This window comes from Castor canadensis, chromosome 13 (genome assembly GCF_047511655.1).
Source record: "Castor canadensis chromosome 13, mCasCan1.hap1v2, whole genome shotgun sequence".
In the NCBI taxonomy this organism is placed as follows: Eukaryota; Metazoa; Chordata; class Mammalia; order Rodentia; family Castoridae; genus Castor; species Castor canadensis.
Window position 1 is genome coordinate 33,329,103 of NC_133398.1, and position 26,367 is coordinate 33,355,469.

Below are 26,367 nucleotides of genomic sequence, written 5' to 3' on the forward strand. Positions count from 1 at the left end.
AAAGGTATAAATAAATGACAATGAAAATTACTCCTAAAACCTTGTAAGTATGAATGTGTAGGAACAAGAACAAAAAATGATCTGGACAGAAGACAGAGGGACGAGGAAGGGAGCTGGGGTGAGGGAGGAAGAGAGGGGAGGATGAGAAAGAGTAGAGGCAGGGTGAACATGATCAATTCATAGTATGTGCATGTATGGAAATGTCACCAATGAAACCCATTAATTGTACAATTAATATGTATTAATACAAAATAAAAAAAACCTTACAAGTATATGGCAGAAGAGGAACTCATAAATGGGACCTCATAAAACTAAAAAGCTTCTGTTCATCAAAAGAAATGGTCTCTAAACTGAAGAGAACACCCACAGAGTGGGAGAAAATATTTGCCAATTATACATCAGACAAAGGACTGATAACCAGAATATACAGGGAACTTAAAAAACTAAATTCTCCCAAAACTAATGAACCAATAAAGAAATGGGCACGTGAACTAAACAGAACTTTCTCAAAAGAAGAAATTCAAATGGCCAGAAAACACATGAAAAAATGCTCACCATCTCTAGCAATAAAGGAAATGCAAATTAAAACCACACTAAGATTCCACCTCACCCCTGTTAGAATAGCCATCATCAGCAACACCACCAACAACAGGTGTTGGTGAGGATGCGGGGAAAAAGAAACCCTCTTACACTGTTGGTGGGAATGTAGACTAGTACAACCACTCTGGAAAAAAATTTGGAGGCTACTTAAAAAGCTGGACATCGATCTACCATTTGATCCAGCAATACCACTCTTGGGGATATACCCAAAAGACTGTTACTCCAGAGGCACCTGCACATCCATGTTTATTGCGGCACTATTCACAATAGCCAAGTTATGGAAACAGCCAAGATGTCCCAGCACTGACGAATGGATTAAGAAAATGTGGTATCTATACACAATGGAATTTTATGCAGCCATGAAGAAGAACGAAATGTTATCATTCGCTGGTAAATGGATGGAATTGGAGAACATCATTCTGAGTGAGGTTAGCCTGGCCCAAAAGACCAAAAATCGTATGTTCTCCCTCATATGTGGACATTAGATCAAGGGCAAACACAACAAGGGGATTGGACTATGAGCACATGATAAAAGCGAGAGCACACAAGGGAGGGGTGAGGATAGGTAAGACACCTAAAAAACTAGCTAGCATTTGTTGCCCTTAATGCAGAGAAACTAAAGCAGATACCTTAAAGCAACTGAGGCCAATAGGAAAAGGGGACCAGGAACTAGAGAAAAGGTTAGATCAAAAAGAATTAACCTAGAAGGTAACACCCACACACAGGAAATCAATGTGAGTCAATGCCCTGTATAGCTATCCTTATCTCAACCAGCAAAACCCCTTGTTCCTTCCTATTATTGCTTATACTCTCTCTACAACAAAATTAGAGATAAGGGCAAAATAGTTTCTGCTGGGTATTGAGGGGGGGAGCGGGAGGGGGTGGAGTGGGTGGTAAGGGAGGGGGTGGGGGCAGGGGGGAGAAATGAACCAAGCCTTGTATGCACATATGAATAATAAAAGAAAAATGAAAAAAAAAATTTTTTGCCTTAAACGTGAAAAATGAGAAGAATGGATGAGAAGTTACAAATAGAACAATGAATATCATTTAGGATATAGGAGACAGAAACCAGCAAAGTTAAATGCAAAAATTACAGAACTTGTAAATCTAAAGAAAGCAGATGGTAAATCCATTGAGTATGCTGAGAGAAAAAAAGAAAACATACAAAACTCTTGCCAGGTGCCTCAAGGCCAGTCCTGGCAAAAAGTTCCCTGGGTCACTAGTTCTCCAGATCTCATCTTCAAAATAACCAGACCAAAGTGGACTGGACATGTGACTTAAGCAGTATAGCCCTGCTTTGCGAGTATGAAGCCCTGAATTCAAACTTCAGTTCCCCCCCTAAATAAGCTTCTTACAAGAAAAATCAAAGAAGAAAGAAAAGCAGACACAATAATAAAACTCGGAAGGGGAATGAAGCCGCAGATATGAGAGAGGTAAGAGATACTACAAACGAACATGACATTTATTTTTCAGTAAATGAAAGTCATGATAAAATGGGTTGTTTCTCAAGGAAAAAAAAAACATGTTTTCCAAAACTAGTTAAAGAAGACCTGTGCAAATTGGGAACCACACAAAAAATCATTAAGATGGCTAAAGATCTATTCTACAGGAAGCATTAGACCAGTGACTTTATTTAAAATGCCTGGAAATGTTCAAGGAACAGTTATCTTTTTCTCAAAGCAAATATGTTGGATATTAGAAATATATAGAAATCTTCTCAGTTCATTTTTTGAAGAAAGTATAATTCTGATAACAAACTAATATGACATATAAACACTCATACACAACTTATCAGTCTGTGAAAATAGGTATACTCTATAGAAATATTAGAAAATTGATTCCTATACCATACTACAATTATACAGCAGTAGTGCTATTTTAGGACTTATTTCAGGAATTTGTGGATGACTTGAAATTTATTAATGTAATTCACTACATTAAATGATCAAACATGTCAAAGCATTTAATAAAATTTACTATCATTAACTTAAACTCATTAAGGTAGGACTAGAAGTCATTCTTTTTCTTGTTATTAGCATATATTAATTGTACAAAGGGGGGATTTAATTGTGATATTTCCATGCATGCATACTATGTACCTTGATCTTATTTACCCCCCTCGATAGAAGTCTTAACACACTGAAGCCTTTTCATGAGGGACTGAGAATAAACATTTTACTCAATGATGAAACCTTAGCATTCTGTTAAAAGTGCCAAATACCACTGAAAATATTTAAACCTCATTGTGTAGGTTCCTAGCCATTGTTTCGAACAAAGAATAAAATTGGAAAGGAAGAAAGAAAATTATTGTTCTTAGAAATACTTAGAAAATATATGAGAATCAAATTTTAAAAATTTGGAGCTAATAAAGTATGGTAGGCTATCTGGCTAATGTGCTTGCACACAAATATATAATGTACATATTCATGTACACATATACATGTATGCATATGTATATGTAATAGCATTCTTAGAAACCAACACAGACCAGCTAGAAAATATACCTTTCACAGTCACAATGAAAAATACAGAAACCTGGGAGTTTATTTAACAAGAAATGTGCTGACATGAAAAAATGCTCACCATCTCTAGCAATAAAGGAAATGCAAATTAAAACCACGCTAAGATTCCACCTCACCCCTGTTAGAATAGCCATCATCAGCAACACCACCAACAACAGGTGTTGGTGAGGATGCGGGGAAAAAGAAACCCTCTTACACTGTTGGTGGGAATGTAGACTAGTACAACCACTCTGGAAAAAAATTTGGAGGCTACTTAAAAAGCTGGACATCGATCTACCATTTGATCCAGCAATACCACTCTTGGGGATATACCCAAAAGACTGTGACACAGGTTACTCCAAAGGCGCCTGCACACCCATGTTTATTGCGGCACTATTCACAATAGCCAAGTTATGGAAACAGCCAAGATGTCCCAGCACTGACGAATGGATTAAGAAAATGTGGTATCTATACACAATGGAATTTTATGCAGCCATGAAGAAGAACGAAATGTTATCATTCGCTGGTAAATGGATGGAATTGGAGAACATCATTCTGAGTGAGGTTAGCCTGGCCCAAAAGACCAAAAATTGTATGTTCTCCCTCATATGTGGACATTAGATCAAGGGCAAACACAACAAGGGGATTGGACTTTGAGCACATGATAAAAGCGAGAGCACACAAGGAAGGGGTGAGGATAGGTAAGACACCTAAAAAACTAGCTAGCATGTGTTGCCCTTAATGCAGAGAAACTAAAGCAGATACCTTAAAGCAACTGAGGCCAATAGGAAAAGGGGAACAGGTACTAGAGAAAAGGTTAGATCAAAAAGAATTAACCTAGAAGGTAACACCCACACACAGGAAATCAATGTGAGTCAATGCCCTGTATAGCTATCCTTATCTCAACCAGCAAAAACCCTTGTTCCTTCCTATTATTGCTTATACTCTCTCTACAACAAAATTAGAAATAAGGGCAAACTAGTTTCTGCTGGGTATTGGGGGGGGGAGAGGGAGGGGGCGGAGTGGGTGGTAAGGGAGGGGGTGGGGGCAGGGGGGGAGAAATGAACCAAGCCTTGTATGCACATATGAATAATAAAAGAAAAATGAAAAAAAAAAAAAGAAATGTGCTGAAATATATGAAAAAAACAAAACTTTCTGAGGGCAACAAGAAGACTGGATAAGTGGAGGGATAGAACATATTTTTGGATGAAAAGACACAAAATTATAAAAGTGTAATTTTTCTCCAGACTACTCAATAAATTTTAACAAAACTCCCAATGACAGATTTGGAAGCTTGTCAATGTGACTCTAAAACCTAGCTGGAACTACAAACATTCAAAAATATCTAAGAAAAATAATTTTAAAAGTAACAAAGGGGGACTTTCCATGTAAATTATCAGGACAGATTATGAAGCTGTGAAATTTTGTTCTCCTTAGGTTCAGAAGTAGATAGGCAGATCACAGAACAGAATCAAACATCTAGAACTAGTCACAGTATATATAAATATTAGTATATAATGCAGTTATAAATTCATTTTACATTAACAGGAAATATATTGTATTACAAAAATTGCACTGAATGGGGTACTAGTTAACTTTTTCTGTTTTCTTTTTGTGGTGGTACTGGGGTTCAAAGTCAGAACTTCATTCTTACTAGGCAGTCACTCTACCACTTGAGCCATGCCTCCAACCCTTTTTTGCTTTAAGTTATTTTTCACGCTTTTTTCCAGGTCAGCCCAGGACTGTAATCCTCCCACCTATGTCTCCAACATAGCTGGAGTTACACATTTGAGTTACCATGTCTAGTTTATATGCTGAGATGGAATCTCACTAACTTTTTGCCTGATTTAGCTTTGACCAGCAATGCGCCCAATCTCTACCTTCCAAGTAACTGGGATTATAAGTGTGAACCACTGAGCATGACTACTAGTTAACTTTTCTTAAAACAGCATTCATGAAAAAATGTGAACCATTAATAATCATCAGGAAAATCCAAATTAAAAACACAGATAATACCTCACACCTATCAGAATGGTTTTTATAATAAAAATGAAAGGTAAGTGTTGGTGAGGACCTGGAGAAAAGGAACCCTTGTGCACTGTTGGTAGGGATGTAAATTAAAATAGCTCTTACAAAAAACAGCAAGGAGATTTCCCAAATCACTAAAAATAGAATTATTGATTCAGCATTCCTACTCCTGAGTATCCATCCAAAAGAACAGAAATCGGTAAGCTGAAGAGAGAGCTACACTCCTGTGTTCACTGTAGCATTAGTCACAACAGCTAAACTATGGAAAGAATCTAGGTGTCTCATGAGATGAACAGATAAAAAATGTGACATGTATATGCATAGTAAACAACTATTTAGCCTTAAAAAAGAAGGAAGTTCTGTCATTTTGTGACAATATGGACAAACCTGGAGGACATTATGTTAAATGAGATAAACCAGGCATAGAAAAACAAATACCATGTAATCTCACTTTTATATGGAATCTAAAAAGGTTGAATTCATGGAAGAGTTAGGGGAGGGGATGACTGGGGAAATAGGAGGTATTTACCAAAGGGTACAAAGTTTCAGTTAGCAGGAAGAATAAGCTTCTGCACAGAAAAGTAAGTAATAATGCATCATATATTTCAAAATTGCTAGAATGGAGAAGTTTAAATGTTTTCACCATAAGAAAACCATAAGGATGTGAGGTGATGGATTTAATTAGCTCAATCATTCAACATAAACGTATGTTGAAACATTACATTGTTCCTCATAAATATACTATGCAATTATCATTTATGAATAAAATAACATTATAAAAATGTCAATAATAGAAATGCCAGCAGAGTCAAAACATGATGTAACATGTATTTCATAAATCAATAAAGAAGAACTGATTTTAGATAAGAAAAAGGAAAAGCATTTCAGAGTGATTCTCTCCATAGCCCTTTTACCCAAAATTTCCTTCAAATAGTTTCTTGGATCCAGTTCCATCTTCTTCCTCCTCCACGTTGCATTTCCTGGCTCTGTTTTCCAGCTGATAAATCTCTTCCATTCCAGTGTAAGACTTCACAAGTCTTTTTGGCTCCATGCCCCACCTACCTTAAATAGTTTTTATTTTACTGGATTGTACAAAAGAATTTTTTGAGGGATATTTGGGGTGGGCTGGGGGTCAATACTTCTTCAGATGACTGCAGGATTTCCTTTGTGGATAGAAAGAAAGTGTTGAACTTTTTGTCACTGTCAGGATTAAATTGTGGGTCATTCGTGAACTGGAAGGCAGTTGTTAAAAATGAAATGGGGACAGTGATTTCAGACCACATGGACACTGTGAGGGTGGCTCAGAAAGGCTGTCAGGGGATCAGAGAACATGGTGAGCAGGTGGAACATGATTTCCTAAACATGCCTTAACTAGGGCAAGATTTGTGTATGCAGAGTTCACATAACATTTCGTTTTAGGAAAAGTTTCTGCTACTAGAAACTTTGAAGATCCCTTCTTATAAAAACAATTCAATTATGAAAATGTTCAACAGAAAAGTGTCTATTCAAAAAGCCGTCTGATTTATAAATTAAAAAAAAAAACAAACTACAAGACTGGGTATGTGGTATACTCTGTAATTTCTGCTTCTCAGGAGGCAGAAATAGGAGAATCACTATCCAAGGCTGATCTGTGCAAAAGTGGGAGATCTGATCTTAAAAAGCCCAAAGCAAAACAAAAAATGGAAGCAAAAAGGGTTGGGGGTACAGTTCAAGAGGTAGAGTGCAAACTTAAGGTCCTGAGTTCAAACCCCAGTACAACTAAAATAAATAAAAATAAAAAAATACAAAGCATTTAGGAGTGATATCTGAGTGGTAGGAAGTGAATGATTCTACTTACTCTTTTGTCTTATCTCTGTCTGAAACATTTTATATTGATAACTGATTGATGTTGTTCTTATACCTTTTGAGGCAGTAATTTAGCTAGAGGAAAACATACTTGTAAGTGCACCATTTGGTGATTTCTTAAAGAAAAGATAGCTCATGTGAGCACTACCTAGATCTCAATATTTTTGTCACCCTGGAAAGTTCCCTCACATCCTAGTCCAGACAGCAGCCCCATTCCAAACATCTTATCAGAGGTGATCACTATTTTGACCAAGTTTGGATTAGTTTTTGCTTGTAAAATCATCCAGCATATACTTTTTGGGTTTGGGTTATTTTACTCAGCATATTATTTCTGAGACTCATTCATACTATGCCTGTGCCACACTTTATCTGTTTTTTTTTGTTGATGTTGGACATTTGGGCTATTTAAAATGTTTGCTATTTAAAATAAAGTAACTATGAACAATATTGTATATTTTTTTTGGTAGCCATACTATTATTTTTGGGACATATTCCTAAGAGTAGGGTTATAGGATTCATGCATTTTTAAGTTTTCTGGATTTTGCCAAATTTCTCCTGTATGATAGTTGTCTGTTCTTTTCTACTCTAAAGTAAACAAGGAAGGCAGACTTTCCCCTATGGGAAGATCAAAATCAACTGTCATGTGGTCCAGCAGCTATCCAAGAGAAACATGGCAGAGAGCAACAGCAGGTCTTTGGGGCAGCCATTGTTGCGGACGTCAGTGTGTGTGTGTGGGTTGCCAGCCTGGGAGGAGTGTGGGAGACAAAGTGAGGAGTGTGGAAAGTCTGTCTCAGGAAAGGGCTGCTGACTTCAGATAAGAGGTCAGGTTGCTCTGGTTGGCTGGATTCCAGCTCTTGCAGGGAGCCTGAGGAGTTGGGTAGAAGGGGTAAATCCACAAACCAGTTATGTGTTCCATGCTTAGATGATTCAGGTTTCATTTGATGTTTATACCAACACCAGGGTTGCTGCTGCTGCTGCTGCTGCTGCTTCCCTTTTCTGGGACCACAGGATAGGAAGCACTTCCTGTGCCCCTAAACCTGGGCTGACATGAACCTGCAAGATTATTGACAGATAACGCAGAGCTGACACAGACAGCGGTGATCAGTAGTCTGCTCCAAGTGCACAAATGATCCTAATCTTGGAGCAGTTTATCAGTTTTCTAAGCAGGAAGCTGTTTGAAGGCTATAGCTATAGCTCAGGCTATAAATGTGTAAGAGCATTAGGTGTGCTTGCCAAGACAAATGTAGTAGTTGCCTTAAGTACCTGTTAGTGGGTCCTAATAATGACTGAAAATGAGGCCAAGTTTTCAGGTCTAACCCTGCATGGGTTACTCATGACTTGTCAATTTCATGGTCATGGTCTGGATGCTTAGGCCTCCTTGGTGATTCAGAAATTTGTAGCTGGTGACTCAGATTAGAATTTAGCTGACTCTGGTTCTAGTTCTAAAGTACATCTTGAATCCTTTTGCATCTTTCAAATTTTATTGTCATCACTTTAACTGAAGCCACTGTAATACATCCTTTGGCATATCCCAAAGCCTTTTTTTTTCAGTTGTTAATAATTGATCAAGTGTTGATAATTGTGCATGCTAGGTAAGTGCTCTACCACTGAGCTACAATCCACAGCCTTTCCATAGCCTCTTCATTGGTCTCCTTCTGTCAACTTCTGTCTTGTTCAAATTCATTATGCATGGCATTATGTGTTTGGTTGTGCCTTTTTCTTATCTACCTTTAAATGTATGCTTCTGAAATCTTAAAAAAAAATCATGTTGAAATTTCAGGAGTGCGTGTTGAAGGTAAATAATGTGGATATAGAAAATGTGCCAGTTTGGCATATTTAGAAGATTCAGGTTCTAATCCTGGAACAACCACTAACTAACTATAATTGAGCAATCCTTCCTCTACCCCCCACCCCAAGTTTTAGTTTCCTCATTTGTAAATAGAAGCATTGAATCATACTAGAAAGTCTTTAAGGGCCTTTGTGGGGCTAATCTTTCATAATGCTTTGCAGGGCTGATTGAGAGGATTTTTCTTGAGTTCTTGATCGAAATGGAGAGAAATGAGTTCTTGAAATGGTATTTTTCAGTTAGCTCTCCTATCTTTCTTCTCTGAGATATATGACATCTTTGAAGACAGTTCCCATACACTGAGGAGAACCATATGAAAATGTTTACGGAGCATTTCCTCATTTCAGCAGGTGTGCCAAGTGGAGTGGGAGCTCCTTGCAGGATAGGGGAAGTCTGTGGTGGTGGTTTTGCATGACTGAAGTAGGTTCTGGTCAAGTTCTCTGTGCTTTACTGTATGCTTGACTTTAGAGTTTTATGGGTCCTTAAAAGTAACCCAACCCAGACCTGTTGGTAGAAAATGTATCCCATAAGTTCTGTAGAGTACTATTGCCAACTTTGTAGGATTCCAACAGAGTAGTGGATGTAACATATACATTTGTCCAGTTATATTTTTTAAAATGTAAGCATTATGGCATAGAGCTCTACACACATGTTGTGAAAATGTCAGTTTCCTATTTTTGATATTATACTTGAGTTATATAAGATGCAACCATTGGGAGAAACTGTGTGAAGGGTGTGAAGGACCTCTCTGTTCTATCTTTGCAACTTCCTGTGAATCTTTCTTTCAACATTTAAGAATCTATAAGTCTTTCAAGGTGGCTTATAGGACTTTCTAAGACTGATTCTGTAACTTTCACAATTGTCTGAGTTGGGACTTTTTTTCTCCTAAAGCAGGAATAGATACCTGACAGTGTAATGGATTTTCATAATTTTGACAGTAAAGTCTGTTCCCAGGGAATTTCTTGCTGCATGCCCAACACATGCACACAGACACATACACACACACACACACATACACACACATTCAGTGGCCTGCGTGTCTGTGCTGTATGTGATCAACACTAAGGCCAGCCTTGGCAATAGCACTGTGCATATTTTTGGATCCTTGGACTCTACACCAAGTCCCACTGTTGCCTTCTTTACTTCTAGTTTCCTTAGCTCTCCCTGCTCTATGATGTTCATGTAGAACATGGGAATGTGGCCTGATCCATGGTTCCCCCAGACCTCTGAGGAGAGTGGGTAAAATAAGATATGCCCCTGTTGTCATTTGAGGATTCAGTTAATCCAAAATCTAAGGAGGGGGTGTCAAGGTAGTTGAAGAGAGCCGTGGAAGGAAGAGGGAAGACAGAGGAAAAAACAATTGTGGTAGGTAGAATAATGCTCCTCTCACCCCCAAGAGGTCCACACTCTCATTCCCAGAACCTGTGAACACATTAGTTTATATGGCAGAGGGGAATTAAGGTAGCTAAATCAGCTGACCTTAAGATAGGGAGATTTCTTGGCTTATTCTGGTGGGCCCGGTGTAGTCAGAAGTGTCCTTAAAAGTAGAAGAGAGAGGCAGAGATGGTGATGTAATAACCGCTGGGTCAGAGAAATGTCATAGTGCTGGCTTTGAAGATGGAAAAGGGGCCATGAGTCAAAGAATGTTGGTGGCCTCTGGAAGCCAGGGAAAGCAAGGAAATGAATTCTCTAAAGCTTCCAGGAGGGAATGCAGCCTTGCTGACACCTTAGCGTTAGCCCAGTCAGACCGATGTTGGGTTTCTGATCTGCAGAACTGTAAAGGAATAGATCTGTGTTGTTTTAAGCTCCTGAACTTGTAATAATTTGTTACAGCACAATAAAATTCTGATACAGTACAAAACTAATATAACACTGCAGCAATGTGGTTTCAACAATTGAAGGAGGCCTGAGGCTCAAACATCAGTGAGGAAAGACCTGGGACTAGATGGAGCAAAAACTGAGGTAGTGGGTACTGGTCAGGAAAGACAAGAGGCCTGAGTTTAAGGGGTGTTAGGGAGAAGGGCAGTACCATGCCAGGAGGGATGGCATCAAGAATCAGGAAAAGACAGGTTCAGCCTGAGCAGTCAGAGAAGCAGTTTTGGGGATTTGGAGTATAATAGCATAGCAGTGGAACTTGAATGGCAAAAGTGGGTATGGTAACAAAGTGTACATATCAGGCTGGGGAACAGAAAAAGGGAGTGGAAATCTGTGTTTTAGTCATTTTGGTATTTGACTTGTTAGACATGTATAAGTCCTGAAAATTCCTGATCCTTAGTTTTCCCATATGTAAAATGAGGGACACAGAGCATTGGGATTACTTTCTAGATTGAAACAAAGGCTGTGCATTTTGGTGAAGAACTTGTTAGTTCTTTAGGAATACCGTGATTGTGGTCACGGCATTTCAGCTTACTACGTCTCAAAGTCAACATCCTGGGTACAGCTCAGTCTAGTACATATAGTAACAGTGGAATAGGCTTCCCTCTTAGCAGAGTAACTTCATTGTACCTATGAGTATTCATTGTTGCTTAGCTGTAGAAGTAATGAAAGTTCCCAGTGATGGAGGTATTTTATATTTACAGAGCTGTATCTGATGCTTTTCTTGGTAGTACTGGAGTTTGAACTCAGGGCTTCATGCTTGCTAGGTAGGCACTCTACTTCTTGAGCCATGTAGCCAGCCCATCCATGATGCTTTTTATGGGGCAAGTGCAAAGTCTTCCCACACTACCATCTCAGATTCCTTGGGTTAGGCAGGTAGTGGTTGCTTTGTAGCAGATAAAGAGAGAACCATAGGGTTATGGATCTCCAAATCTCTTAATTCTGAAGCATTAAGTATTCCAGAATCCTGAAATGCTGAATTCAGTTAAAATGTCTTTGCATTCTGTTTGATTTTGTACACTTTTCAGTTTCTCACAAACCTTTTACTGACAGAGCATCGAAGCATCTGCCAGTGATAGGGCAACCAGAGGGTTTGGCAGCTTGTGGGTGGGAGTTTCAGGGTTTGGGGACTTGGCTGCAGTTAGATTGGGCTGTTGGAGTGGGTGGATGAAACTGTGTATTGATGATGGTCTTTGCTTTTCCTAATTCACAATTGCATCATATGAGATAGCTGAGTTTATGTTGAGTTTTTGCAAAAGCCTCCTGGGAAAAGGGCAAAACTGGTTTGAGTGCGTAAGAAATTTATTTATGGCAATCATGGTATCAAACTGAGACTGGAGACTGTTGAGAATCTGGACCATTTTCTAGTGGAGGAAAAAAAAATCCATTTTACTTTTGTAAGTAAGAAACATATAGTAGAATCACTTTGTAGCTAAAGTGATTTTTGAAAGTCTTATTGTGCTTTTCATAGTGCAGCAGATAGGATATTCATATTATACTAACTCAAATATGGATGGATTCTGGAAAGAAATATCAGCAAGAAAAAAAAAGAAAAAAGAAAAAGAATAAGGGTGAGCAGAAAGAAAAGGGCCAGCTCCATGGGAGGTAGTTTGAGGCTGTCTAACCTGTGGCTGGCCAGGTTCCTTATGACTCATCTGCACAGCAGAGCGGTATGGCTGGCTCTCCTAGAAACACAGGGTCACGGTTTTCTTTAGGTTTGTGATGACTCACAAGGATGGGGCTGTAGGTCCCATCTCAGGTTCATGCATTGTGCATAAATGTGACTTATTTCTTTGATTTGATTTGATTTTTTAACTCTAGTAATTGTACTAAGTGATGGAAGGGAAATTTTATTGGCTTTTTTTTTCCAAAAAAAAAAGATTAGAAAACTAGAATCCAACCTTATTTATCCTTGCATGTTGTTCTTCCAATATAGTGTGTTATAATGTGACCTAGCTATTGAAAACTCAGTTGGGATATATTAAAGACGTTATTTTCCCCCATCATTTTTTCCCCTTCCTTTAAGGCATCTTAAGTAGGTACTAAAACATTCTGACCATTTAATTTTTTTTAACTTTAGTTTATGTATAATTGACATACAATAGCCTGCACATATTTAAAGGATATAATGATGAATTTCGAAATAGTTATACACTTGTGAAACCATCATTATTATTAAAATAATGAACATTTCGAATCCCCCCAGCTTCCTTGTGCCCTTGTATAACCCCTTTCTCCCTCCACCCCTTCCTCAGATTCACTGATATGCTTCCTGTCTTCAGAGATGAGTTTGCATTTTCTAGAATTTCATAGAAATTGAATCATACAACATTTATCTTTTAAAGTCTGGCTTCTTTCACTCACTGTAATTATTTTGAGATCAATCCTTACAGTTATGCATGTCAATAGCTCATTCCTTTTTTACATTACTAGTACTTTGTTGAAACTAACTAGATAGAACTACTGTTTTTGATTAACTTTTGCATAAAAGAACCTATTCATTCATTCATTCATTTTACAAATAAAACTTGGTACCAACCATGGACCAGATACTTTTATCTTTTTTAGAGAAGTTTTGGGTTCACAGCAAAATTAAAAGTAAGATACAGAGATTTCCTGTGTAACTTCTGACCCTACACATGCATAGCCTCCCCCATTATCCACATCCTCTACCAGAGTGCTACATTTGTTACAATTGAACCTACATTGGCCCATCACCACCAAAAGCCCACAGTTTATTAGAGTTCAATCTTGGTATTACATTCTGTGGGTCTGGAAAAACATAAAATGACACTTATCTACCAATATAGAGTATTGTCACTGCCCAAAACATCCTCTGTGCTTTATCTATTCACCCCTCTTTCTCCTCAACCTGCCACAACTGCTGACATCTTGATCATTTTGATGAGTAAAACTCAATCCAATCCCATATCGAATTTAAAATTTGTCTTTTAACCCAAGAGACCCAGAGAGTAAATTAGAGGAGGGGAGTGTAAAAAAAAAAAAGAGTGGGGGGGGGGAGAGGAAGATAGAGAGGGAAGGGGGAGGGAGAAAGGAAAAGGCAGAAGGACAAGAGAAGAGGGACAGATGGAAAGAGGAAGGAAGGGGATGAGGAAAGGAGGGGGGATGGGGCAGAGGGAGAGAGAGGGAAAGGGGAGAGGGAGAGGGAGAGGAAGAGGGAGAAGGAAAGGGAGAGGAAGAGGGAGAAGGAACTGCTTCTCAGATACCTCTCCTCCTTCTCTTTGAACATGTAGGTCATCCAGGATTTGTGTGAATGACATTTGGATAGAGGAGGCAACCACAATCTCATACACTTGGCCACCTGCCACATGTGGGAAGGTACCATGGTCTCAATGTGGTCACTCTGGCTCTATCTGCTTTTGGTAATGTGACAGTCTCCATCCTCTGTCAATGACAGCTTCCCTAGTTGGGAGGGGGAGGGCTCTGCCATGGTCCATACTCCCAGGCTCTTCTCTGGTAGGGAGTCACTTCATTTGTCCTGGTTGTCTGCATTGCATTATTTGTCCCTTTGCTCCACCTCTGCAGGAAACCACTGAGATTTTCTTTCTTCCTTCTGCCATGAAAAGAGGAGAGCAGAGATGTCATATATCCTTTTCCTCCCAGGATGACTGTTCTTCCTTGATGTGCTGTGGCATGGCTACTCTAGTAAGCCTCTGACTTTAAGAAATCTATCACGAAAAGTGGTCCCAAATATCTGTGTTCAAGGCCTCCGTAGAATTCTCCTATCAGATTCCACTCTACCCTCTCAGTGAGCAGTCTCCCTTTCTTCTAGCCACTCCCAACTCTGCAGGAAATTCTCTGGGAGTAGGGTATCCTCTCAGGCCTCCAGTGAACTTGGCATTGTGGGGCAAAAACAACGTTCTCACTATAAACACTGTACTCTGCACAAGGATAGGGACTCTGATTTCTTGCTTCTTTTTCCGTAGGCATCTCATATGGCCTAGGGAAAAGTAGCCTAAGGTTGGCTACTTTTATTATATCTATGGTATAGAGAAGAGGCTGTGGGATGGTTGATGGCTGACAGCTGTATGATTGGTTTTGTTTTCTGATAAACTATGAGGAAAAGCATCTGTCCTTTTTGATATGGACACTTAGTGACTGTGGTTTCATCTATAAATTCTAGTGCCAGTTCTGAGGCCAAAGGAAAAGCCCAATTTAACATCCTGGCATGTTTATATTTGACCATGTTTCCTATCAGTCAGTGACCTTTCAGTAGTATGGGATGGAATTTTTTTGTTTGTTTTGGTTCACTTTTTTTTTTTTAAATCTGTCAATTCCTATTCCTGGAAAGGCCACAGAAAATAATGGTTTATTAAAAATAATATACAGCTTTGTTTACTTTAGTACTGACTTGTTTCCCAGGAAATATTTGATTTTCCTAGCCAGTTGCTGTAAATGTAGTAGGGCTTTATATTTACATTGTTTATGATAGCGGGGATTTACTCTGTAATTGAAATTGCAGCCATCAGATGTGCTGTATGTAATTAAAATTTTTGGTGCCTGCAGAGGCAGTCAGGAGCACTTTGGAGTCCAATTGACTTGGGCTAGAATCAGCAGGTATTGAAGCCAGGAAGTTACTTCACATCTTCCTTATAGATAAAATAAAAACAATAATACCTACTCATCTTGAGGGTTAAGAGGAGTCCATGATACCTGGAAAAGTATGGTAAGTATGTAATAAGGTTGGCTACTTTTATTATATCTATGGTATAAATACCGTCATATTACAGTTTGAACAGAAACATGTGAGACTGGGAAGGAGGGGCCAAGCCTGGGTATTGTAGAAGACAGAAGGAACATAGGTCATGTAAGCAGGGAAGGAGTGAAATTCAGAACAGATGGCAGAGGTTAGTGACTTCTAAGAGCTGGGAGGTACATAATCAAAGATTAAAGTCAAAGAGTTTGATAACTAAAAATAAGGTATAATACAGCATGGACATAGCCTAATAGTTTCGGGTTTGAAAGGTAAGGAACCATTTTGTAAAGTGGATGACCTGGGATTGTAGATTGGAGCAAACCAGGACCTCTGACAACAGTACTGCTTGAAGTAAGAGAAAAGATAATTCCCTATGGCATTGCTCCTTTACCAGAGGGAATCTTTATTTTTTCCTTAGGATCAGGGTCTCATTTCCTCTGTTTTTCTTTTTTTTATTAACTCTGGTAGGAGTGAAGTAGAATGAAGTATTCTTTAAAAAGGATTATTACTAATTAGATAGGCAAAAAAATCTGGTTCAAATTTTAATTTTTGATCACAAGTGGAATTTAACACGTTTCCACATGTTCTTAGCCATTTGCATTTCCAGTTGTAAAGTGTCTACTTGTGCCATTTATGATTTTGAAGTTTATTGAAGTTTTAAAGTTTTTCTTATTAATCTGTGCATTCTGTGAACGTGTTGAGTCTTTGCCAGTTATATTTACCATAAGTGTTTTTCCTATCTGTAATTGTTTTTTACTTTTTACTTTTTCACTTTTAGGGCATATTGAACTTTAATAGTTTTACATAGTTAAATATATAAATCTTTCACTTTAAAAACTCTTCTATGACTTTTAAGATAACTTCCATGACTTTTTCAACTGTACAATTTTTACTTATAATTTTTTTGTATTTTATTATAAGCACCGTAAAGTTTGATTTTTATATATAAAACTGTTATCAATCAGAAATTTATTTATGAGATGCAGATACAAATTTATCTCAGCATTCTTACTGTGTATTACTTCTATTCTGTGCTGACCTGTGATCTTTCTTAATCAAATATTAAACTCATGTATAATAAACACTGTTTATGTATAATTTCTCTAATTGATTTCAAGAACATCAGGATTTTTTTTACCTTATAGTAATTTTGGGTGTGGAAATGGCAATATTGAGCTTCTGGTTGTGTATTTATCTATGACATCTCCTGGGCATCAATGGTTACCCCATCCCAGTATAAAATCAGTGTTTTCAGAGTATAATTGTCAAGTGATACTACAACTCATTCAAAATTATTTATAAATATTACTCTTTTCCACATATGACCAAAACTCAACACCACTGGCATTTTATTACCAGAGAGAGTGAATTGAAAAGAAAGGTTGCTTCTCTATCCTTTGTAGAGACATTAGTTATTATTCAATATTTATTCTTATGAGTAATGCTCTTTTATGCTATCCTTCCAACAGGCTGGTGACTGTTAATCCACCAAATTCAATTTTCCAAATGAGAAAAGTTGTCCTTGCATCAAGTTCATGAATATAATGCCTGTCGGTAGATATTTTCCTTCCATTGTCAGCTTCATCCACCACACAAAGGCAAGTGACCAGAACTTTGAGATTGTTCATGTCAAAGACTGGTAAGGATTCCTCTTCCTCAATTTCACTAATGAATTTCATTTTTTCACTTTAACAATGATTTGTTTGTCTACATATAGGACTGTATTTAGATGAAATGTATTTTTAATATTAAGTAATTTTGGATCAGTTTTACAGTAATTGATATCATTCTGTAGATACTATTTATCAAGTGATCATGTCTATTCAAGCACGTTGGTCTGTGGACAAAGATTCTGCTTGCCCAATGATCCTCAATTTGAGTTTTGTGACTGTTAGATTCTGCTAGGGAATTTAGGCACACAGGGGTATGTGCTAAGACCAACATGGCTTTCTTAATATTTGACTTTCTTATGCAATTTCTGCCTCCATTTTGGATTCCAGAGAGCCCAAGGAAACATAGTCATTGTGTCATAACTGAGTAAATCATCAGTGTTTGGTTCATTGAGTCTTAACTTTCTGTGAACAAAATGACAGTGGATTTTTTTCCTGCCAACTCCTTGGTTTCCTGGTGCGATATGCACTGATTTCTCTAGATTTGACTACATCATCAAATCACTGAGCCTCTGCTTTCATTCCACAGAAGCAGGAATACCAGCTCCAATGGGTTAAGGTATCAGCTGAGACTTGCTTAATGGGTGCTAGGGATAAAGGACATTTGATGGGGTTATAAGAAACAACAACAGAAGGTTTCTGTGGAAAACAGGAAGATTTCCTGACACTTAGGAATCAGACACAGTTGGTAGTAGAAGAGATAGGACTGTCTGAGCATTCAGGCACTTAGAGACAGTCGGCACCTGTTTCTGGAGTTTGGCATTTTCTAGTATTCATGGAGCAGAGAGGGTTTTTAATAACTTTAATATATAAGAGGTTTGTCTAACAGGTTCAGGACAGAATGGAAGAAATAGAACCTGTTCCAAAGCCTGGATAATTTGGGTAATCACAGGCTGAGCAACAGTGGCTAAGTACCACAAAAGGAACAGTTTTATCAGAGATATAACTCTTATATGAACAGTTATATCAGAGATATAACTGCGCATGACAGTGAATGGGCCCTCAGGCCCCCTTAAAGAGATGAGGAAGAAGAGGTCTGGACATAACTGGAGCATCACACAAAAATTCAAATATTTATATTTTTTGTCTTTGGATCAGAGACAAGGGCTCTCTAGGCATTTTGCTCCACTGGAAGAGTGATCAGTCAAAGCTGAGAGAATCAAGTCTTAATGGTGTTGAGTCCCAAGAGAGAGGCAGTAGGATTAGAAATCCGGAATTGGACGTAGGAAATAAGGGTTTGAAGTATTAAGGGATTCTAGTGTTCAGCTCAAAGAGGGACAACTAGACATCAGGGAAGGATATAGCTAAAGGTATAGATAGGGTGCTAGCAATAAGAACCAGGATTTTGGGAAACAGAGATTTTGGTCCAGATTTTAGTTTTTAGAAGAAAAGAGTAGTATATATTATATAACACACAATCCCAATAAGATTCTTCTATTGGATAATTTAAAATAAAGTTTGGTTTCCAGAAAGTTTAAATATTAATACAGATTAAAAACTAAAAAATTGACTGGGCATGATGGCTCATGCCTGTAATCGCAGCCACACAGGAGGCAGAGAGGGGGAGAGGAGCATCGTGATTTGAGGCCAGTGAGGAGGAAGAAGTTACCGAGACCTCCATCTCAACCAATAATCCAGGAGTGGTGATACATGCTTGTTATCCTGGCTTTGTGGGAGGCTGTAGGTAAAAGGATCATGGTCAGGCTTACCCTGGGCAAAAATGTGAGCCCCTATCTGAAAATAACTAAAGCAAAAAAAGGGCTGGGAGCTTAGATTAAGTGGCAGAGTTACCTGCCTAGGCTCTGAGTTCAAAACCCAGTGCCACAAAAAAAACCTAAAAAATACATCATTGGTGCATATTTATGAATATTTTTCTGCAAATTTTTCTCAAATCTTAAATATGTAGGTATATTTCTTAAGATAGATGTATCATATAATAAAGCCCTTTGTTTTGTATAATATATGACAATATATCTTAAGATCTGTCTCTTCTCCATACACACACACACACACACACACACACTTAAGACTGTATAGTAGAAACTTATAAAGATATATAAATATGGAGAGAGGGAAGAAGAGAGAGAGAGAAAGAGGGAGAGAGACAGAGAGAGAGGGAGAGAGAAGGAATTCCTGCTATTCTGGAAATTAAGAGTTATTTATATAAATATATATATATAAAATATATATTTATATATATATATATATCTTACAAAATTAGCTTGATTCCCTTCCTGATTGTGTGCTTTTATTTTTGGCTTTCTATTTGCAATAAATGACTCAGAAGCGGAAGTGAAAAATCATTTTACAGTTTGACTAGAGTTTTTTTTGTTAGGGTTGTTGTAATTCTTACATAATATGAGTACAAATCTCTGACTGTTTATTAGATGTCTACTGCTAGGTTTCTGTGTAAAACAATACCAGCTCCCTAACTTCCATGCCTCTGTAATTATATGTAAACTTGTTTAAGATCATCAAGTGCAATGATTCATCACTCCAAGGTGCTCTGCTATGGGCTACATTGTTACAAGACTATTGTTCCCTACTGAATATATTTATTTTGAGCTTTGGCTAATTTTTTATTTTTAAAATAAGCTCCAGATCTCTATCTGTACTTATTATGTAAGAAATAAACACTTGAATGCATTTCTCTACTTTTTAAGTCACTTATAAAACAAAAAATGATTGTATTCTTAGAAATGTCTGTTTAGAATTATTTCTGTCACTATCAGCCGCATTGCATTTATCATCATCCTGTCATCTGTTAGTATTGGTTGCTTATCAGTTGGTTCAGGGATTATTGTAAATTTTAATAGTCCCTGCACTTAGAAAAAAGGAGAAAAATGAATTATGGTTAAAAACGATAGGCGGTTCTTAAAATTTGGGGTGTTGGCTGCCAAATTTTGTTTGTAAGGCAGTTTGTTTGAACTTGGAGGCCCTTTTATTGACTAATAAAAGGAAAGCAATGTTGTATATTGGATGTATTTGCATTGTTTTTCTCCCCCACACCCACTCAGGAGCTGAAACTGTGTGTTTAACCCTATGATAGAGTGTTTGAGTTGGCGTCTACTGGTAAAAATTTATCAAGAACCAACACAGAGTCTTCTACTAGAATTGGTGAAGAGCATTCCTTCTCTTCCTGTAGTCCTCACCTGTACCCTTAAGGAATTCATGAAGAAATAGTTATTTTTGCCATTATGAGTTGAATTGTGTTCCTCTCCCCGCAAAAGACATGTTGAAATCCTAACCATAAGTACTTGTGCATGTGACCTTCTTTGGCAATAGGGTCTTTGAAGATGCAAATGATTTAAGATGAAGTACTATTAATTGTGGTGGGCCCTCGTGTCCTCATAAGAGGAGGGAAATTTGGAAACAGATGCAGGGAGAATGCTGTGAGATGACAGAAGCAGAGATCGCGGTGAGGGGTGTCTGTAAACTAAGGATCGCCAAAGATTGTTGGCAGCTACCAGAAGCTAGGAAGAGGCAAAGAAGGGTTTTCCCCTGGAGCACTCACAAAGAGCCTGATGCTGTTGATGCTTTGATTTTGGACTTTTAGGCTCAAGAACTGTGAGACAATACATTTCTGTTGTTTTAAGCCACCTAAGATTACAATAATTTGTTATGAAGCCCTAAGAAACTAACACATCTTTTAAGTAAACAAAATTTGAGCATAAGGCTGGGCGTGTTGGTCCCATCTGTAATCTCAGCTCTCAGGAGTGAAGGCAGGAGGATCCTCAGTTTGAGGCCATTGTTGTGGTACATAGCAAATTTAAGAGTTCCAGGCCAACTTGGACTACATTTCAAGACACTATCTCAAAAAAAACTGACCAACAGAAGTGTCTCATGTTTCTATCTGGTCCATGAGAAATCTGGGAATGGACTTACTGTTAAAACAAAATTTGGTATTCTTAAGTTTGACATGTAGTTTAGTTTGGTGTCTTAAAACAGAATTGTGGTGGTAATATATAAATGACTATATAATTAGTGCTTTTAAATATAAATCTTTTAGTTCAATAAAAATTTTAAGATATGTTGTGATAGTGAGTCTTACAATTTGGAATTATTATGTCAAGACAAAATATATGAAAGACACTATGTACAACTGAAACCATGTCACATATTAAATAAATTATATATAGTTAAGTTTTTAAATAGGAAAATTCTTCTATTTACTATTCTATTTTTTCCCCTAACTTAAACCTGGCTTAGCTTCAAATTTCCAGAGTGGCAAGAGTTTGTTGTATATCTGGGGTTCTTCCTCCTAGGGATCTGGAGAGGTCAGTCATCTTTTCAAATATCCCAAAGAGAAAGAACAAGAAAGGACTGGTTTTTGTTTTTTGTTTTCAGTGCTGGGGTTGAACCCCGGCTTTCAGGATACTAAGCACTACCGCTAAGATACCTCCTCTCCTAATTTCAGGAATGAAAAACATCATCAGCCTTCTATTAGGTCTCACTTTTCAACTGCCTCTGCTGTCCAAAAGTTCTGGGAATACATATCTGGTGCATCCTTTTTCACTCTGTGGTGGGGTACTTTCTGGTCAATAACTCATTGCAGCAGAAGTGTTACCGCTCTTTAATTCCCCTTCATAGCAGTTAAGAGGATGAGCTATGAAGTCCAACAATCCTAAATCTCTAATTGCCACTTACTGATTGTGTGACCTTGGAGAAGTTACAGTAGTTCATTAGGCCTCTCTTTTCAGTTATAAAATGAGTATGTGATTGTCTTCCTCATAGACTAATTTTAAGAATTATAAGAAAATACATGTAAGATACTTAGGAAAATATCTGGTTCGTAGCAGTATTTATAATAGTGTCACAATGATTCAATAGTAGAAGGTTATAGCTATATGCCTATGAAAAGACTTGATGTTGGGGGAAAGTCTATGATAAAAACATAAGGTAGCATTTGTTGCCCTTAACGCAGAGAAACTAAAGCAGATACCTTAAAGCAACTGAGGCCAATAGGAAAAGGGGAACAGGTACTAGAGAAAAGGTGAGATCAAAAAGAATTAACCTAGAAGGTAACACCCACGCACAGGAAATCAATGTGAGTCAATGCCCTTATAGCTATCTTATCTCAACCAGCAAAAACCCTTGTTCCTTCCTATTATTGCTTATACTCTCTCTACAACAAAATTAGAAATAAGGGCAAAATAGTTTCTGCTGGGTATTGGGGGGGGAGAGGAGGGGGCGGAGTGGGTGGTAAGGGAGGGTGTGGGGGCAGGGGGGAGAAATGAACCAAGCCTTGTATGCACATATGAATAATAAAAGAAAAATGAAAAAAAAAACGTAAGGTAGAGAAAGGAACTATGTATGTAGAGTGATTTTTAATGTGACCAAGACAGTGGTACTGATCAACCATTCCATTTTAGTTCTTTCACAGTTTCTAACCCCTCCCCACACCTGTAATATGTCTCTAGTTCTAGATCATGGAATGGGCTCGTGTGATTACAGAGTCTGAGAGGTCCCAAGATATGTAGTCAGTAAACTGGAAACCCAGGAAAGTCAATGGTTTAGTTCTAGTCTGAGTCTGAAGACTGTGGAGAAGCAGAGCTGATGGTACAAAATTCAGTCCAAGTTCAAGTCTGAAGACAGGAGATCATCCTTCCAGATTGAAACAGATACATAGATAGATAGGCAGACAGACAGAAAGACAGATAGATAGATAAAATTAATTCTCCCTTATTTGGCCTTTTGTTCTATGTAGGCCTTCAGTGGATTGTCTAAAGCCACCCACACTAGGCAGGGCAGTCTGCTTTGCTCAGTTTGTCAATACGAATGCCAATGTCTTCCAGAAACATCTTTGAAGGCATACCCAGGAATAATCATTAATCTGGCCCAGCCAAATTGATGCATAAAATTGAATTTCCTTCCTTGGGTATAAAATTTAAAGGGGCACTGAAAAACTCAGCAATCAAAATTAAATAACATTTTATGCAATGTTTAAAAATATTAACACATAAAACCCAAAATGAACAAAATGTGGAAATTTTAAATAAAGGTAAAATCAGTAATGGTAACTTGCCCAGCCATATTGGATCCTACGGTAATAGGTAATACCATAATAGTTACCTTGTCTTTATTTAGTTTTCATATTTTGTTCATCACATAGGGCTCAGAAATTCTCTGAATTCCCTAGCACGAAGCTTAACACAAAGCAAGCGTGTTAAAGTTTTGTTTTGTTTTTGTCCATTATGAGTTAGTGAACCATGATATTGCAAAAAAACTGTGAGTGAGAGCAGTTAGACCCATTGTTCTGGTAGAAGGTAAAACTTTCTTATCCTAAGTTTAGGTGCTGAAATTATTCAGCAGTTTCTCTAGTCACCAACAAATGCTGGCAATGCATTTTGTTTTAGTCCTAGACCCATGGGCGCCATCCTAATTTATATGACTGTTTTAAAGTAGCATTTTTGGACTTATCATACTTTAAGAATAATTTTTAAACATTTTTTGAAATTTAGATAGTCTGTAAAGACTTACTTATATAATCTAGATACTTGCAGTATTAGTTTTTAGCCAATTATTTCTGGCGTCCTCTTCCACTTTTTAGTTGATGTATTCATCAGAAAGACTAATCTCTTCCTTTCCTTGCAGGCTCTTGTAATATCTCCATCGCAACTGGAAGATGGAATATTCATTCCAAAAGTCAGATTTGTTTGGATTCTAAGCCACATTTTTCATGTAGGACATAATCTGGAGCTTACGCAATATGACATTTGGATGTAGCTACTCCCAAGGTGTAAACCTTATATTGTTTACTCATTGATCTAGAGACGCAAGTTGGTAAGTGCAGAGTCGTGGATGGTGATGGTTGGGGAAGGAAGCACTATGTTAAAGGTATGTAATGATTATTATGTAGAACTTCTAAAAGCGTTTTAACAAATGCAGAAATTAAAAACGTAAGTATATATTTAGTTAGCCACTGAAAATAAAAATAAATATACCCAAAGAGTACTTACGCAGATGGAAAAGCGAAATTGTTCATGAAGTTCTGACAAACCTACAAATAATTTAGTGTGAATTTTATTCAAAACGCTGGCTGGCTTTTGTTATATGTCTTCATTACCAAACTTCTGTTACCAAAATTTATGGTTCTTCTTCATGTAGGGGAGCCAAGGAAGAACAAGAAACGTTTTCCTTCCTCACCTCAGTTCTTTGATGAAGATGGGATAAAGGAGAGAGTGATGGGATGATGAGAGAGTGATAAAAGAGAGAGGGGAAACCCAGAAATGAGGTTTGAGGAAAGGAAGAAGCAGAAAGTAAGACAAGATTAAAGGAGAAATGTGCAGTGGAGGAGGGGAGGCCAGAAAGGCTGCGAGGAAGGAATGTAGGGCAGGAGTCTGATTCTGAAAGCTTCACTCTGGGTTCTCTCTAGACGTAGAGAGGAACAAAAAGCCCTGCAAACTGGTTGTGTAATGAGGGGACTAATTTGGGTGTGTTGCCACTGTGAAGATTTCTGTTAAAGGTGCTGTAGTTTCAGGTTTAAAAATTCTTTCTCTTTGCCTTCCTGTCCCAACAATGAAGTGAGCTAAGAAGAACTGTTTTTTTTTGTTTGTTTGTTTTTTCCAGGACAAATGGTGAGATCTGTGAGCAAGTAAACTGAGAATGAAGGCCTCTAACACCTCATTTATTCCCACTACCCTTATTTTCCTTTCATTTTCACCCCTATTTTTCTGACATGTATTTTGCTGAGTACTGCCTATGGCATGTTGTTTAATATATAGAAAAATGAAAGAATTTTCCTGAAGACAAAAAACCAGTGCTGTCAAACTTTCCCCAAGGAATTGGTAGCTAAACATTTCTCTATTTTTTAAAATCAGTTTTTGAGAGAGAACTTGAAGGTTTTTCAAGCACCCTATATCTGAGTCCTGTGGAGGGAATATCTTACTGTCTACAATAATTGACTCTCTCTGGAGAGAATAAAGTAATAGAGTATTTCTTAGTATTTCAAAAACATCTAGTTACATACTTTGTTTATAGAGGGTTCTCAGTAAAAACTCACAAAATTATTAATTTAAGTTCCTTATAGACAATGTTATATTTATGGTAGGAACTGTTTTCATTCAGTTATGAATCATGTGTCTGTTATATTTTATATCTGAATTATACTGCTGGCTTAAGCTTTTACATTTGGTTTGTATCTTTATCTTTATCAAACCAATACTAACGCATGGTTAAAAAGATGTCAAACAGAACAAGATTTGTAAAGAATACAGCATTATCTCAGGACACACTTCCCCTGCCTGATTCGTGTTTACCTCTGTACTTTATGAGCTGTTTTGCCTCCTTATTTAAAAATAACAGCTTTATACTAACTTAAAAAATGTTCATTTTATGTACCAATGATTTTGTGCTATGGATAATGGGGCTTTAGGTTTCTTCAGATATCCATTCCTTCCCTTCCACCCTACTATACTATAGAGATGGTCATAGTTTTGGTTAAATTGACATTTAGAAGTCCTTTAAAAATTCTTTTTAATGGTTGTACTCTTTGTCTTGTTACGTATGTCTCTGGGAATGCATGTAAAGATAATAATTAGGTGTGCACTAAAAATTTATATACACAGATGCTCATTACAGTCCATCAGTAATTGTGAAAACATAAACAGAATCTAAAGTCTAGCATTAAGAGATTTTCCTTGTTGCTAAAAAAAAAAATCTAGCAGTCATGGTGGAATGCACTTGTCATCCCAGCTACTCAAGAGGCTGAGGAAGGAGGGTCATTTGAGCACAAGAGTTTGAGACCAGCCTAGGAAACATAGCAAGACTGTGTCTCAAAACAAACTACAAACAACAAAACCCCACAAAATTATTATCACCTATTCATACAACAAACCATTCAAACAATGTTTTTAAAGATTTTTGATAATATCAGTAAAGGCTCCTGATATAGGCAGTTTAAAAATAATAAATCAGGTAGCAGTATAGCTAGTTTAATACAAATTTTATTTAAAAAGAGAAAGAAGTTTAAAAAAAGGTATATAGTAAGAAGAAATAGAAGGCTGTGCATCAAAGTGTTGAAAGTGGCTTTCTCTAGACGATCATATTGAAAAGTAATTTTGTTTTCCTGTTTAGATGTTTCTGTGTTTTCCAAAGATAAGTCATGTTGGTGAAATGTTTTCTAAAAGGGTTCTACTATTTTGTAGTGTAACCAACCGTTTATAAGACAATAGCTTTATTATATTCTCAGTACTACTTGGTGTGGTGCTGTTATTTTTTTAAATTATTTTTTATTTGGCAAATTAGAATTTGACTCATGTGGTATCATTATTTGTTATTGACATC